The sequence below is a fragment of the Loxodonta africana genome, chromosome 16 (assembly GCF_030014295.1).
Source record: "Loxodonta africana isolate mLoxAfr1 chromosome 16, mLoxAfr1.hap2, whole genome shotgun sequence".
In the NCBI taxonomy this organism is placed as follows: domain Eukaryota; kingdom Metazoa; phylum Chordata; class Mammalia; order Proboscidea; family Elephantidae; genus Loxodonta; species Loxodonta africana.
In genome coordinates, this window is record NC_087357.1 from 30,296,353 (window position 1) to 30,310,925 (window position 14,573).

The window sequence follows — 14,573 nt, forward strand, 5'->3', positions numbered from 1 at the left end:
TTATATACCTTACTAGATTTTTTTCTACATACTTTGTTTTTTTTTAATATTCAAATAATATCGCCTGACAACTACTTTTATCTAAACTGTTTTTCCACTTTCAATGAATCGTGGACATCTTTCCTTGCCAGTACAAATATGCCTACCTAATCTTTTTTAATTGCTGCATGGAGCCCCAGTATATAGTGTACCATAATTTATTTAACTATTTCTCTATTGGTCCGTGTTTAAGATATTTCCAATTTTTTGCAATCATAAGCAACACTACAGTGAGCATGCATATGCAAGCATCTTTGTATATTTGTCTGATTATACTTCCTTAAGATAAATTTCAAGAAGTGAAACTGCTGAGTCAAAGAGTATTTAAATTTTTTTTTACCTATGTTGCCAAACTGGCCTCTAGAAAGGTTGTACCAATTTGCACTTCTACCAACAAAGTTGTCAAGGATTTCGTTTTACTTGGATCCACAATCAACACCCACGGAAGCAGCAGTCAAGAAATCAAAAGACTCATTGCATTGGGCAAATCGGCTGCAAAAGACCTCTTTAAAGTGTTCAAAAGCAAAGATGTTACCTTGAAGACTAAGGTGCACCAGACCCAAACCATGGTGTTTTCAATTGCCTCATATGCATGTGACAGCTGGACCATGAATGAGGAGGACTGAAGAAGAATTGAGGCCTTTGAATTGTGGTGTTGGAGAAGAATATTGAATATACCGTGGACTACCAGAAGAATGAACGAATCTGTCTTGGAAGAAGTACAACCAGAATGCTCCTTAGAATCAAGTGTGGCAAGACTACGTCTTAGATACTTTGGACACGTTATCAGGAGGGATCAGTCCCTGGAGAAGGACATCATGCTTAATAAAGTAGAGGGCCAGCAAAAATAAGAAGACCCCCAATGAGATGAACTGACACAGTGGCTGTAACAATGGGCTGGAGCACAACAAGGGTTGTGAGGATGGTTCAGGCCCGGGCAGTGTTCCCTTTGGTTGTGCATAGGTCCGCTATGAGTTAGAACCAACTCAACGGCAAGTAATGACAACAACCAACAAAGTATAAACATGCAAGTTTCGATACACCCTCAATAACACCAAAGTATTATCCATCTTTGTAATCTTTGCCAAGATGATACCCTAAAGGAACCTTTCATTTTAATTTACAATTCTCTGATTGTTAGTGAGGTAATGCCTTTTCATATGTATATTAGTCGCTTCTATAGCTTGTTTTATAAATTGCCCCATCATATCAATGAATAATATCAAATGATATTGTTAATATTCTATAAATGAGAGAATCAAGTCTAACATACTTTGATAAAAATGATCATGGAGTTAATAATAGCTTATATATTTTCACCATGAAATTATGGAAAAAGAAATTAATTCATAATGCGGGGCGAGATGCCACTTAGGCAGATTCAGATTTTCCCAACACTGACCATGACATCTAGATTTTTTTGTTATTTGTACATCATAGTTTGGCTTCCCTGAATGCTTAGGCTTTTAAAAGTTTAACCAGTGACCATGTAAAGTATTTATTTAATACACACTTTTTTGACCCTACTTACCTTAAAAACAGTTTAATACATTCTCACTAAAAAGCTTGGTGAGGGGATTGCTAACTTCACAATTTACCTGGTATGTAACCTTCATCAATAATAATAAGGATATCAGTAAAAATTAAAACTTTAATATGTATGAAGTGCTTACCCAGGCATTATACTAAGTGGTTTACATATATTATCTCATTTTAACCTTCTCTCAGCCTTATGAGATAGGTGCTATGGTATTAAAGAAAAGAAAACTAAGGCAGAGAGTTTGGTAACTAGTCATTGCCCCAAAGATAGTAATGGCAGGTTTGGACTTGAATCCAGATCTTCATAAATTTAATTCCCTAGCATTTAACAACTCTACTAATACTGCTCACTTAACCTCACTGAGCTTCTGTAGTAACTGTCTCACAGGATTGCTGGCACTGCTCTATCTTTCTCCTTTCTCAACTTGGAAATGTACTCTACTGTCTCTAATCTGTTAGCTCCCAGGCATGTATGTGTGTGAGTGTGTGTATTTGGATATATATGTGTGTGTGTATTTGTATGTGTGTGTGTATATATGAGTGTGTGTGATTGTGTGCACGTGTATTTATGTGTATGGAAAAGTATATGTGTGTGAGCATGTGTATATGTATTCTGTATGTGAGTATGTTGTGTGAAAATGTGTGTATGGGTATGTGTCTATGTGTCAGCATGTGTATATATATGTATGTGTTTGAAGGTATGTGTTTCTCCCTCTAGACTAAGAGCGCTTTGAGGGCAGGGACTATGTCTTGCTGATCCTTATAACCAATATCTTGCTATTCCATAATTTTTTACTGAATGATTGAATGAGTGAATGGATGAATGAATGAATGAAAATTAAAGAACTTTACACCTCTTGAAAGCAAATTACATGCCAGTTCCTTTCCCCTTCCTTGTTTCTAATTTAGACAGTAAGGTTGCTAGTCAGTTCTTTAAATGCTACTGTGTAGGTTAAATGGAAGTAGCATATTCTTTTAATGTACAAGAACTGTGATATAAATACATTTTTCTATCCTTGTGCAGTTACACTTTTTAAAAGGAATCTTTCAGGTATTTTAAGACAGTAACCTGTAATTATGACAGTTATTCTCCTGAAATAGAATTGTGTGTCATTTAGAAAATTCAAGTCAGGTTTTGGTCATTTTTTGCTATTTTAAAAGAAAAAAATGTAAACAACTCACCTGATTTGAGCTTTTTTTTGTTTTGAAAAAGAAGTCTAAAAATACCTTCTATCTCATCTCTCCTTCTGCGTCATATGGAATTGTTCTACACACACGCGCACACACACTCCCACCCTTCCCTCATCCCTAGCTACTTCTGAAATGAATCATAAGTATTTGGCAGTATAATGAGAAAGCTTAACATATTCAAATCTTGGGAAATTAAAAAAAAAAAAAAACCGTATAGACATACCTCTTTTGCAACTGGTATTGAAATTCCGGTTTAAAAATCTAGACACCATAGCATATTTTGAATTTTAAGTACTTGAATGGTCAATATTGAATATATTTTATTCAACACTAAGTGGGAGTAGCCCAGCCTAGCATCAGCAGGAAGCCAATCCTTTGGGGCTGATAAAAGCTTTTGTACTATTCCATTCCTCCCTACTTTTATGTATTATATTTGTTCTGTCTCTTTCATAAGACATATGTCTGGCACAAGAGTACATAGAAAGATCTTTGGCTTAAGATGATTTGTCCTGTCATTAACTAGCTCTGTGACCTTGGGTATCTTGGGCTGGGTTCTCTAGAGAAGCAAAACCAGTGAAGTGTATAAATATGCATGTAGAGAGATTTATATCACAGAAATGGCTCTTGTGATTGTAGAGGCTGGAATGTCCCAAGTCTGTGGATCAGGATAGAGGCTTCTTCTGATTCAGAAAATGGAGGACAACCACACAATACTGCCTCCCGTGCACAGGCACTCAGCTCTCTCATTGGCTCCAGCATTGTCTGGCACTGGTCTCCTGGTTCTGCTGCTTCCAGTTCTCTGCTCCTGCCAGTCCTCTGCTGCTGTTACTGACCATCTGCGCCTTTCTCCAGTGTTAACAGTTCTCCTCACTTCCCTCTGAGTCTTCTGTCCATTCACAGTTTCAAAACTGCTTCTACATTTTAGGTATCTGTTAGGGCAACACCCGTCTCTCTCAGTACCAAATGTCTTAGGCTGGGTTCTCTAGTGAAGCAAAACAAGTAAAGCGTAAAAATATATATAGGGAGAGATTTATATCAAGAAAACAGCTCACACAATTGTACAGGCTGGAACGTCCCAAATCTGTGAATCAGAATAGCGGCTTCTCCTGATTCATATGGCCACAGGGGCTGGTGAGCTCAAGATTGGCAGGTCAGAGAGCAGGGCTCTTGCTCACAGGCTGTGAAGATCCACAAATCCCAAGATCAGCAGCTAAGCTGATAGCTCTAGTCCCAAGAACTGGAGGTCAGATGAACAGGAGGCAGCCACAGGATCCAGAATGAGCAAAAAGCCAGGATGTCTGGTTATATTCTGATGCAGGCCACACCCCCAAGGAAACTCCCTTTCAACTGATTGGCTACTCACAGCAGATCCCATCATGGCAGCAATCACATATTAACACCGAGAATCATGGCCCAGCCAAGGTGACACATAACCTTAACCATCACAGACCATATGATCTCTAAGAGCTCTTGCAATTGTTAAATTCAACCTACTCAATGACACATAACAACAACTAGCTTTGTTATTGTTGTTTGTTGCCGTTGAGTCAACTCTGATTCATGATAACTCTATGTGTGCACAGTAGAACTGCTCCATAAGGTTTTCAAGGCTGTGGCCTTTCAGGAAGCAAATCGCCAGACCTGTCTTCCAAGGCGTGTCTGGGTGGGTTTGAACTGCCAACCTTTTGTAGCAGTCAAACACTTAACCGATTGTGCCACCCAGGGAATCCTCCCCCTAAGCTTTAGTTGCCTTATAGTAGTAAGGTAATTGTGTCCATTTTTAGAATGAGAGTAACTGGAAAGTAAATAAATGTAGTTAGGAATTTCAAAACGTTCTAGTGTAAAAGCATCACAAAGTTATAGTAAAGCAAAAAGAAAGTTTTATTTGGCATATGTTCAAAGAGGCAAAAGTGGGAAGTGGACAAGCATGCTGCCAGAGCCATGTCTCCCTGAGTCCAAGGAATACTAGAGAATAGGCAAGAATGGAAAAACGGACAAGCATGCTGCCAGAGCCATGTCTTTCCTGTCCAAAAATTACGGAGTAGGCAAGAATGGGAAAATGGACAAGCATGCTGCCACAGCCATGACTGCCAGAGTCCAAGGAACATTACAGAATCATCAGTTTATATTAACATCACAAATTGGCAAAACCACTGAAAGCTTCACCTTTTCACAGATTGGCTAGAAACTGTGATCCTACGTTTTGAATAGTCTTTCTTAACAATCATTGGCACAGGTTTCAGTAACAACAGTCAACAAATCTTACTATTCACTAAATGCTAATAGAAAAAGATAAGAGTGGAAAGACTGTGGGTCTTTTGTGCTATTTATGATTTATGTGAAAGGCTCCCTAAAAGATGTTTTCCAAGATTGTCGTAGCTATTGTCTTTTTACCTTGGGGCCCAGTTCATGCGTCCTTGTGAGTCCTTGTGTGTCCTTGTGAGTCCCGCCCCAGCTGGGTCACATTCTAGGACAAGGTATAATGGCTCCGATATTATCTCCTAAATCAAAAATGAAGAGCACTTCTGTCAAAATTCATTGAGAACCCTATTTTCACTGAAAACTGTTCTTGGGGTAACTCTTGAGAAACTTACTAATAAGGTGGGAAATCCTGCCACATGTATATATGTAGGGCTTGGGGGAGGACACTTTCAGGATAATATCAGTGGCTATCTTCCAAAAGGAAATTTCAGGTTTCCTCTGTCAAGAAAGAACTTTCCAGGTTCTTACTACCGTCTTGTCCACTTCTTTTTTTCCTCTTTGAATCTTTTAGTACCTAGGACCTCTCCCAGTTTTTTAATGAAGTGTTTGTGTTACTGCACATTCCTCTTCCCCAAAGCTATCACAGCAATTACAAACAACAATTCATGGCTTATTACGGTAAATCATTAACACAGTCACGAGATACTGCCTGTTTGTCTGACAAGTCACAATCTTTTATATTTCCATCGTTCATATTTCATGTTGCTACAGGAGGAAATTAACTAATATAGATTCCTATTAGAGGCACGTACATGCTCGTGTTTTATATGGATGTGAACTTCATAAAATGGCCATTTCTAACAAAAATGAACCAGATGATTTGGGATCGAGGGCTCAGCTGAATGCAAAAATAAACATGACAAAGTTGACTCTGTAAGTAACTACTTAGAATTGTTGCTGTCATTAAAAAAAAAAACCAAACCCACTGCCCTGAAGTCGATTCCAACTCATAGTGACCCTATAGGACAGAGTACGACTGCCCCATAGGGTTTCCAAGGCTGTAATCTTTAAGGAAGCAGACTGCCACATCTTTCTCCCAAGAGCATCTCGTGGGTTCCAACCATCAACTTTAACTACTGCACCACAAGTGCTCCTTGTTGTTGTTGCTGTTACCAAAAACCAAAACCAAACCCAGTGCTGTCGAGTCGATTCCAACTCACAGCGACCCTATAGGACAGAGTAGAACTGCCCCATAGAGTTTCCAAGGAGCACCTGGCAGATTTGAACTGCCGACCCTTCAGTTAGCAGCCGTAGCGCTTAACCACGACACCACCAGGGTTTCCATGTTGTTGCTGTTAATTGTCTTTTATTCATTCACTCATTCAGTCAACAGATATTTATCAGTTTTCTACTACATACTAGGCAGTACCCTAGGAACTGGGGATTCAGTCATAATGAGACAAAAAACAAAAGAAAAAAAAAAACCTACAGCCTCATGGAACTTATATTCTCATGATTTAGTGGGGTTTAGATAAATAATTGGAGGCTTGGTGGTGATGTGGTTAAGCGCTCAGCTGCTAATGGAAAAGTTGGCGGTTCAAAGCCGCTAGAAGCTCTGTTACAGGGTGGAAACCCCAGGCTCTTGCTCAGCATGGCTTGTATTGTCCAATAAATGAGAGACCACGGTGGGAGAACAGGAAAGGCACCTTTATTTTGTTATACAAGGAAAAGGAGTCAGCCAGAGCTGCTGTTGCCAAGAGTGCATGCCAAGGGCAGGCAGGCAGATTACTTTTAAAGGGGTTTATAAGTAGGGAGTTCATATAAATTATGTCAGCGCATTACTACTCAGGTGCAAATGGAGTTTATGTAAAAGCAGAATTCAAATGCAAAGCTGGAGGGGAGGAAGCCCAGCAAGGAATACAGGATTTAATGCAATACTGTGGGGGCTGTCTCAGCTCCAAAGGAGAAAGACATGGCTGGCAGCAGTCTGCTTCCGTAAGGATTTACAGCCTTGGAAATCGTATACGGCAGTTCTATTCTGTCCTATAGGGTCACTATGAGTCGGAATTGACTGGATGGCAATGGATTTGTTTTTCTGTTTGTTTTTGGTTTTAGATAAATATGTAATACTCAAAAACCCACTGCTGGCAAGTGGATTCTGACTCATAGCAACCCTATAGAACAGAGTGGAACTGTCTCATAGGGTTTCCAAGGCTGTAAATCATTAGGGAAACAGACTACCACACCTTTCTCCCACCAGAGCGGCTGGTGGTTTCGAACTGCTGACCTTTTTGTTAGTAGCTGAGCACTTAACCATTGCACCACCAGGGATCCTTACACACAGGACAACTTCCCACAATAAAGAATTATTTACTCCATACAACCACTATGGAAATCTATCTGGCGTTTTCTTAAAAAGTTAGAAATACAACTACCATACAACCCAGAAATCCCACTCCTCGGAATATACCCTAGAGAAACAAGAGCCTTCACACGAACAGATATATGCACACCCATGTTTATTGCAGCTCTGTTTACAATAGCAAAAAGCTGGAAGCAACCAAGGTGTCCATCAATGGATGAATAGTTAAATAAATTGTGGCATATTCACACAATGGTATACTACGCATCGATAAAGAACAGTGACGAATCTGTGAAACATTTCATAACATGGAGGAACCTGGAAGGCATTATGCTGAGCGAAATTAGTCAGAGGCAAAAGGACAAATATTGTATAAGACCACTATTATAAGATCTTGAGAAATACTATAAACTGAGAAGAACACATACTTTTGTGGTTACGAGGAGGGGAGGGAGGGAGGGTGGGAGAGTGTTATTTACTGCTTAGTTAGTAGATAAGAACTACTTTAGGTGAAGGGAAGGACAATACTCAATACACGGAAGGTCAGCTCAACTGGACTGGACCAAAAGCAAAGACGTTTCCGGGATAAACTGAATGCTTCAAAGGTCAGCGGAGCAAGGGTGGGGGTTTGGGGACTATGGCTTAAGGGGACTTCTAAGTCAATTGGCAAAATAATTCTATTATGAAAACATTCTGCATCTCACGTTGAAAAGTGGCGTCTGGGGTCTTAACTGCTAACAAGCAACCATCTAAGATGCATCAATTGGTCTCAACCCACCTGGATCAAAGGAAAATGAAGAACACCAAGGTCACACAATAACTATGAGCCCAAGAGACAGAAAGGGCCACAGGAACCAGAGACTTACATCATCCTGAGACCAGAAGAGCTAGATGGTGCCCGGCCACAACCGATGACTGCCCTGACAGGGAGCACAACGGAGAACCCCTGAGGGAGCAGGAGATCAGTGGGATGCAGACCCCAAATTCTCATAAAAAGACCAGACTTAATGGTCTGACTGAGACTGGAGGAATCCCGGCAGTCATGGTCCCCAAACCTTCTTTTGGCCCAGGACAGGAACCATTCCCGAAGACAACTCATCAGACATGGAAGGGACTGGACAATGGGTAGGAGAGAGATGCTGATGAGGAGTGAGCTACTTGTATCAGGTGGACACTTGAGACTGTGTTGGCATCTCCTGTCTGGAGGGGAGATAGGAGGGTAGAGAGGGTTAGAAACTGGCAAAAAGGTCGCGAAAGGAGAGACTGGAAGGGCTGACTCATAAGGGGGAGAGTAAGTGGGAGTATGGAGTAAGGTGTATATAAGCTTATATGTGACAGACTGACTTGATTTGTAAACGTTCACTTAAAGCTCAATAAAAATTATTAAAAAAAAAAAAAAGAAACTAAAAAAAGAATTATTTACTCCAAAACATCAATAGCACTGAGGTTGAAAAACCCTGTACTAACCTTTGGTTTTAGAGGTCCGGGAGGTGGTTACCCTTAAGTGGGTAATGACTGGAAGGGAGCAAGAGGGGGGCTTCTGGATGCTGATTAAAACGTGCTGGTTTATTGTGTAAAACTTCACTAAACTCTGCACTTACAATATGTGCATTTTTTGCTATGTGAAATTTTAATAAACTTATAACACATAGCATCCCAACTCATGGTGGCCCCATATGTTACAGAGTAAAACTCCTCCATAGGGTTTTCTTGGCTGGAAAGGTTCAAACCACCAACTTTTAGGTTAGTACTTTACTGTTTTCTCCACCTGGTGACCTATAATTTTTAATATATAGCTCCTAAATTCTTTGAAACACGTTCCATCAATAGGTAGGAAACCTATGTTCCCTCCCCTTGACCCTTGTATCTGTGACTGCTTAACAAGTAGAATACAGCAGAAGTGACACTGTACCAGTTTCCAGACCTGTCACTGAGGACACACTCTTGGAACCCAGCCACCATGTTTTGAGGAAGCCCATACAACCCACAGAGAGGCCCAGGTAGAGACCTGTGTGGAAAGGAACCAAGGCCATAGGCCCTTAGTCCTCACTGAGCTCCAGCTCAGTGGCGTCCCAGGGAAGATGGAGGAGGTTGTAGACTGCACCCCAACACTGCCAGAGGGGGTAACACCAAAATGACCCCAGGGTCAGCAGCAGCGGGTGGGCTGGTGCCACAGGGAAAGTGGCCTTCAAGGCAGTGGCATCACTAGGGTTGGTGTCATTCATCACCCAGTGCGGTAACTCATCATTCCCCGCCCCCCAATGGAAAAGGGGTGTTTCAGGGAGCCTCATGTGGGGGACCCGCATGGGGGTAGGGCGGGGGTGGGCTACTCCTCCTGTGAGGGAGATGGGGCAGTTCGCCTGCTGGTAGTCCATGGTGGGGGCGGGAGATGGAGAGGATGACACCATGAGTTACTGCACTGGGTAACACCAACCCTAGTGAGCATCAACTTGTCATTCATGTAATTGAATCATCTTGAAGGTGATCTTCCAGCCCCTAGTCAGGCTACCCCTCCGACTGATGCCAGGTGGAACAGCATCAAGCCTTCCCCACGGAGCCTTGCCCAAATTGCAGATTCACAATTTAAATAAATGGTTGCTGTTAAATTAAGCCACAGAATTTTGGGGAAGTTTTGTGAAGCAGCAATGAATAACTGGAATAATGTTGTGTGAATTAAAATTTTACTTTTTAAAAAAGGAGTATTATAGTCACATAAATTTGGGAAACTCTGGGTGAAATAAAGTTTTTGAATTTTCTCTCACTGCAGAACTTTTAATGGGCAGAGGTGTTTTGTGTTTCTGCTCAAGAGTATCCAGGGTTTCTGAAGCATTTTAAACCCCAGAATCTGTATTTTAAACTGCCACCTTGTAAGACTAGTGTTCCATGGATCAGACTTTAAGAAAACCTAGACTAACCTTTTAGTAATTCAGTGATTGAAATTCTAATCCTTCAAATTGCAGAGACTTAATACCAGAGCAATTTTAATTTGAAAGTTCATATATATAAAGTCATACTGTTCATTTTGGTAATAAAATGAAATATCCTAAAATCATACAAGCCTTTCTAAATTTGACTAATGAAAATTTCCTTCATTGCTTGACAAGTTTTAGAGTTAAGGAGCTTATATGGCACCTCAGAAGTTATTGAAAAATCTCTGAGGTCATAATAAATGCCTATATAAGTTCAAAAAAGGAAAAAAACCTAAATTCTTCTTTTACTTAGAGAGTAATAGCAGCAATGTATACTTTGATTTCAAAGTTGAATGCTATGGAGTGCTTTCCACATTTCCTTAAATTCTCACTTGATCTTAAATGGAACTAGACAACATATTTCTAATACACTGTTAAAAAATTGCATATCCATTTGCAACTTAAAAACAACATGGAACTGAATAGAGAAATTGAGAAATTATGTCCTGTCTCATTTCTGGGGAAACTCAAGTTCATTCTTTATTGCCATCATCCAAAATCAAATGGAGGTTTTGTTTTGGGTTTCCTATCAAACACCAATTCTCAACCTTCCCACCCCCCTCCACATTCAGTTCCCCCATATCTCAGCTCAGATATATCACTTTAGTGTGAGAGAACTTTAGAATAGAAATGCTAAAGAGTCAAGGTATAACTGTATGAAGGCTAAGATACTGAAGAGTTTTCCAGGTACCCTTTGTCACCATCCTCCCTTAGCCTTTAAGATCCTCCACTTGAATCTCACTCTTGGAAATACAATTCTTCCATTAGTCTTCATTATTTCACCCATATCCTGGATCAACAGCACCTAATTTTCATCCCATGACCTCATTGTCAAGTCTTCATCTACTCCATCTATCCCTGGTTGCTGGAAAAGTCCTTTTCTGTTTGAACTTTTCTGTTTCAGCTGTGCTCGCTATAATCACCACACTCCCAAAACAAATGAGATAGGAATCCTGGTTTCTAAATTTCTCTTTGGCTGTAGCAAGACCACTTGTATGACTTTTGTGAACCACATGAAAGCACACAGCCAATAGGGGTAGAAGAAGCCTGAAATCCAAGTGACATTTATTAATTGGTCTGAGGGCCTGTGAATCTGTGTCTGCCCGGAAAGGATACATTTTTCTAATTTAAACAAAAGTGACATAAGAAAGTGACAGCCCTGGCTTGTGACGTAGACCTCAGTTTAGCCATCGAAGCATCCAGGGTGTTCTCTTTTCTGTTCTTTCTTAGGCTCTGTTCTGTTTCCTGGCATTTCAGATACGTCCTTTAAAACAAGAGGGGTTTGATTGAGTGAATTCTAAAGATTCCTCTGCACCCTAGGATTCTAAGAGTCTATACTCTGTTCTTCCTATCAACTCTCTCCTTAAGGACTTAGTGCCCCAACCCTTCATTTCTGAGGCTGTTGTCTACCCCACTGCTTCAGGGGATTTTCCTGAACCACCCAGGTACTATCACCTTTTACAACAGCCTCTTTTAGAGATGCCTGAATACCCCCATTGCATTTTAAAAATAAACTCTATTGTTGTCATTTACAACTTTTAAAATACTGAAATCTATAATTACTTTTTAACAGAGTTTTTTTTTTTTTTAAGAGAAAGCCTAAAATAATTGTAACATGTTGTATGTACCTTACTTTTATATGTATATATATTTTTGGCAAAAGTTTACACAGCCAAGTTAGGTTCTCATTTGACGATTTCCACACAAATTGTTCAGTGACATTAATTATATTTATCACGATGTATCAACATTCTCTTTAATTGTGCTTTGTTCCATTTCCAGTACTCTAGTTTCCCTGCCCCTTTATTATCTCATCTTTGCTTTTGAGTAATTGTTGACCTTTTGGTATTATAAAGATGGTTTTTAAGTATGGCACTGATCTTACAGGTAATATCCTTTATTTTGTGTGCCACTGTGCTATTTCAGTAAAAGGTGATCTCAGGAGATAGGCTCAGTTCTAGGTTTAAAGAGTGTCTCAGGGCAAGAGTCTCAGGGAATCCTCTGTTCTCCACTGTTCCAGTTTGCCTGGCTTTTTTTTTTTTTAAGAATTTGAGTTTTGCTCCACATTTTTCTCCCATTTTTCCTGGGACTACCTATTGTGACCCCAGTCAGAACAGTCAGTGTTGGTAGCTGGGCCACAGCTAATTCTTCTGTCTCAGGGTAAATAAGTTGAGGCTTGTGCAGACTTGTTAACTTGTGTCTTCTCTGAACTTTTGCTTACCTTCTTACTGTTTTGCTCCTGGTGAGTAGAGACCAGTAGTTTTATCTTAGATGGCTGCTAGCAAACTTTTAAGACCCCAGATGCTACTCTCTTCACTAGGAAGCAGATCACAATTTTTATGAACTGTGTTATGCTTGTTGTCTGAGTTGTCCCATGAGACTAAGATCCTAAGCTTTCGAACCCAAAAATCAGTCTTGGAAGGTGTTTTGTTATGTCTGAGGAGTTTCCGTGTTTGTGTGTTCAATGATATATGTGCCTATACAAATATATATATTAGTATTTGTATGTACCTAAAAAAAAAAAAAATTTTTTTTTTTTTATGGATACTATTTTTTTTTATAAGGAGCTCTGGTGACACGGTGGTGAAAGCAATCAACTGCTAACCAACATGTCAGCAGTTCGAAACCACCAGCAGCTCCTTGGAAACCCTATAATTGATTATATGGCGGTAGTTTTACTCTGTCCTAAAGGATCACTATGAGTCAAAATTGACTCGATGGCAATGGGTTTAATTAACTAATGGTTATAATCAATTATTGTGATTTTGTATCTTATTCAAAGACAACTTATAGCTTTGCTCTAATGATAATAAATGCATGGTTACATTATCACTGTGCAGCTAGAATAAGTTGAAACTCATGGTCCCTAAGCAAAATATTAAAAAATGGTCCCTCACTTATAACTATGTTCATTGAAAATCCAATTTCATAGGAAAGGACAATGGCAGCACAGAGGAGGGACCTGAGTAGGCTTTAGCGTCATTATTATTACTATTGGCAACCACACTCTCATTCTTTGAAGTGGGGAACTATTATAGTTTCTCTCAATCTTATGTGGAATACTATGTAAACACAACTTGGAAATAAGTCCACCAGCTTCCAGTCCAAATGGTGGCTACCCTTAAATTTCTCCCACAGATAATTGTGAACCACCACTGGGAAAGGGCTTCCTCTTTTTATGACCCTGCCTACAACTTGGAAGCCACTTTGGCAGTTTTTATACCCATGATTAACACTGATAATTATATTGAGATTTGTAAAACATTTTGCTTCTGATTGGTACTTCCTAAATTCCACAAAACGTAGGCCTCGAGTGGAACGCCGCCGTGAGTCCTTTGCTCCCTTAGAAACTTTCTGCCTCACTCAGGGGTCCATCCTAATTCCATTCTACAGCTTTGTCTTTCAAATGTTTGCTGGTTCACATAACGACAAGGATTAGGGAATTATTAAAGGATAAAGAGTGCTTTGAAGCCAAGTATTACCGCCATCAGCTCCAGGACTGATCCTGCTACACCAGCGAACTCAGAAGCCTTAGTTCTCTTCCAGAGAGCTTTCTTTTGTCTCCTCCTCAAGCCACATGATTTAGTTTCCCAAAGGGAGGTTATGTTCTATTATGTTTTGATACCATCCAGGTTCTCCAGATAAATGAATTTGCAGTGTGGTATACTCCTATAAACCAGGCCAACTGAGTTATTTTCAAATTACTCACCCCCTTATTGAGCTGGCAAGGCAAGCTAGCTCAGTTATTAATATAAAAGCTCTGTAAGGTGATGTGTTTCTTCAGCGTCAATAAAACATTATTTTTATTAAAGAATGAGGGTTTCTGTGGAGACCAAGTGTTATGTATTTATGTGCTTCACAGAAGGAAAAATTCAGTATCCCTTTAATTCCCAAGAGCACGCAGAATATTAACCGAAGGATTTAAAAGCCCTTCAGTAAGAATTTTGAACAATGAGTGGGAGGAAGCAGGGTTTTTGTGTTTTTTTTTTTTTTATTAAAAAAAATAGAGCCATGATGTTTCTGATAAAAAAGATATTTCATCTTTTAAAATTTGCTTGACATGAGAAGTTAAGCACGCAGGAAAACGAGCAATTAAGTGATATTTGTCAATTTTTTTAATATCCAAAGCCAGAGTCAAGGGTTAAGAGCCAAAAGCCTATGTTGTTCTTAGCTATATTATCAGCTGTCTTTAAAAAGGGCTAACTGTGTGGTTTTACTAACAAATTTTAAATTGTCATTTGGCCTGCAGAAAATGGGCTTTGCTATAGAAG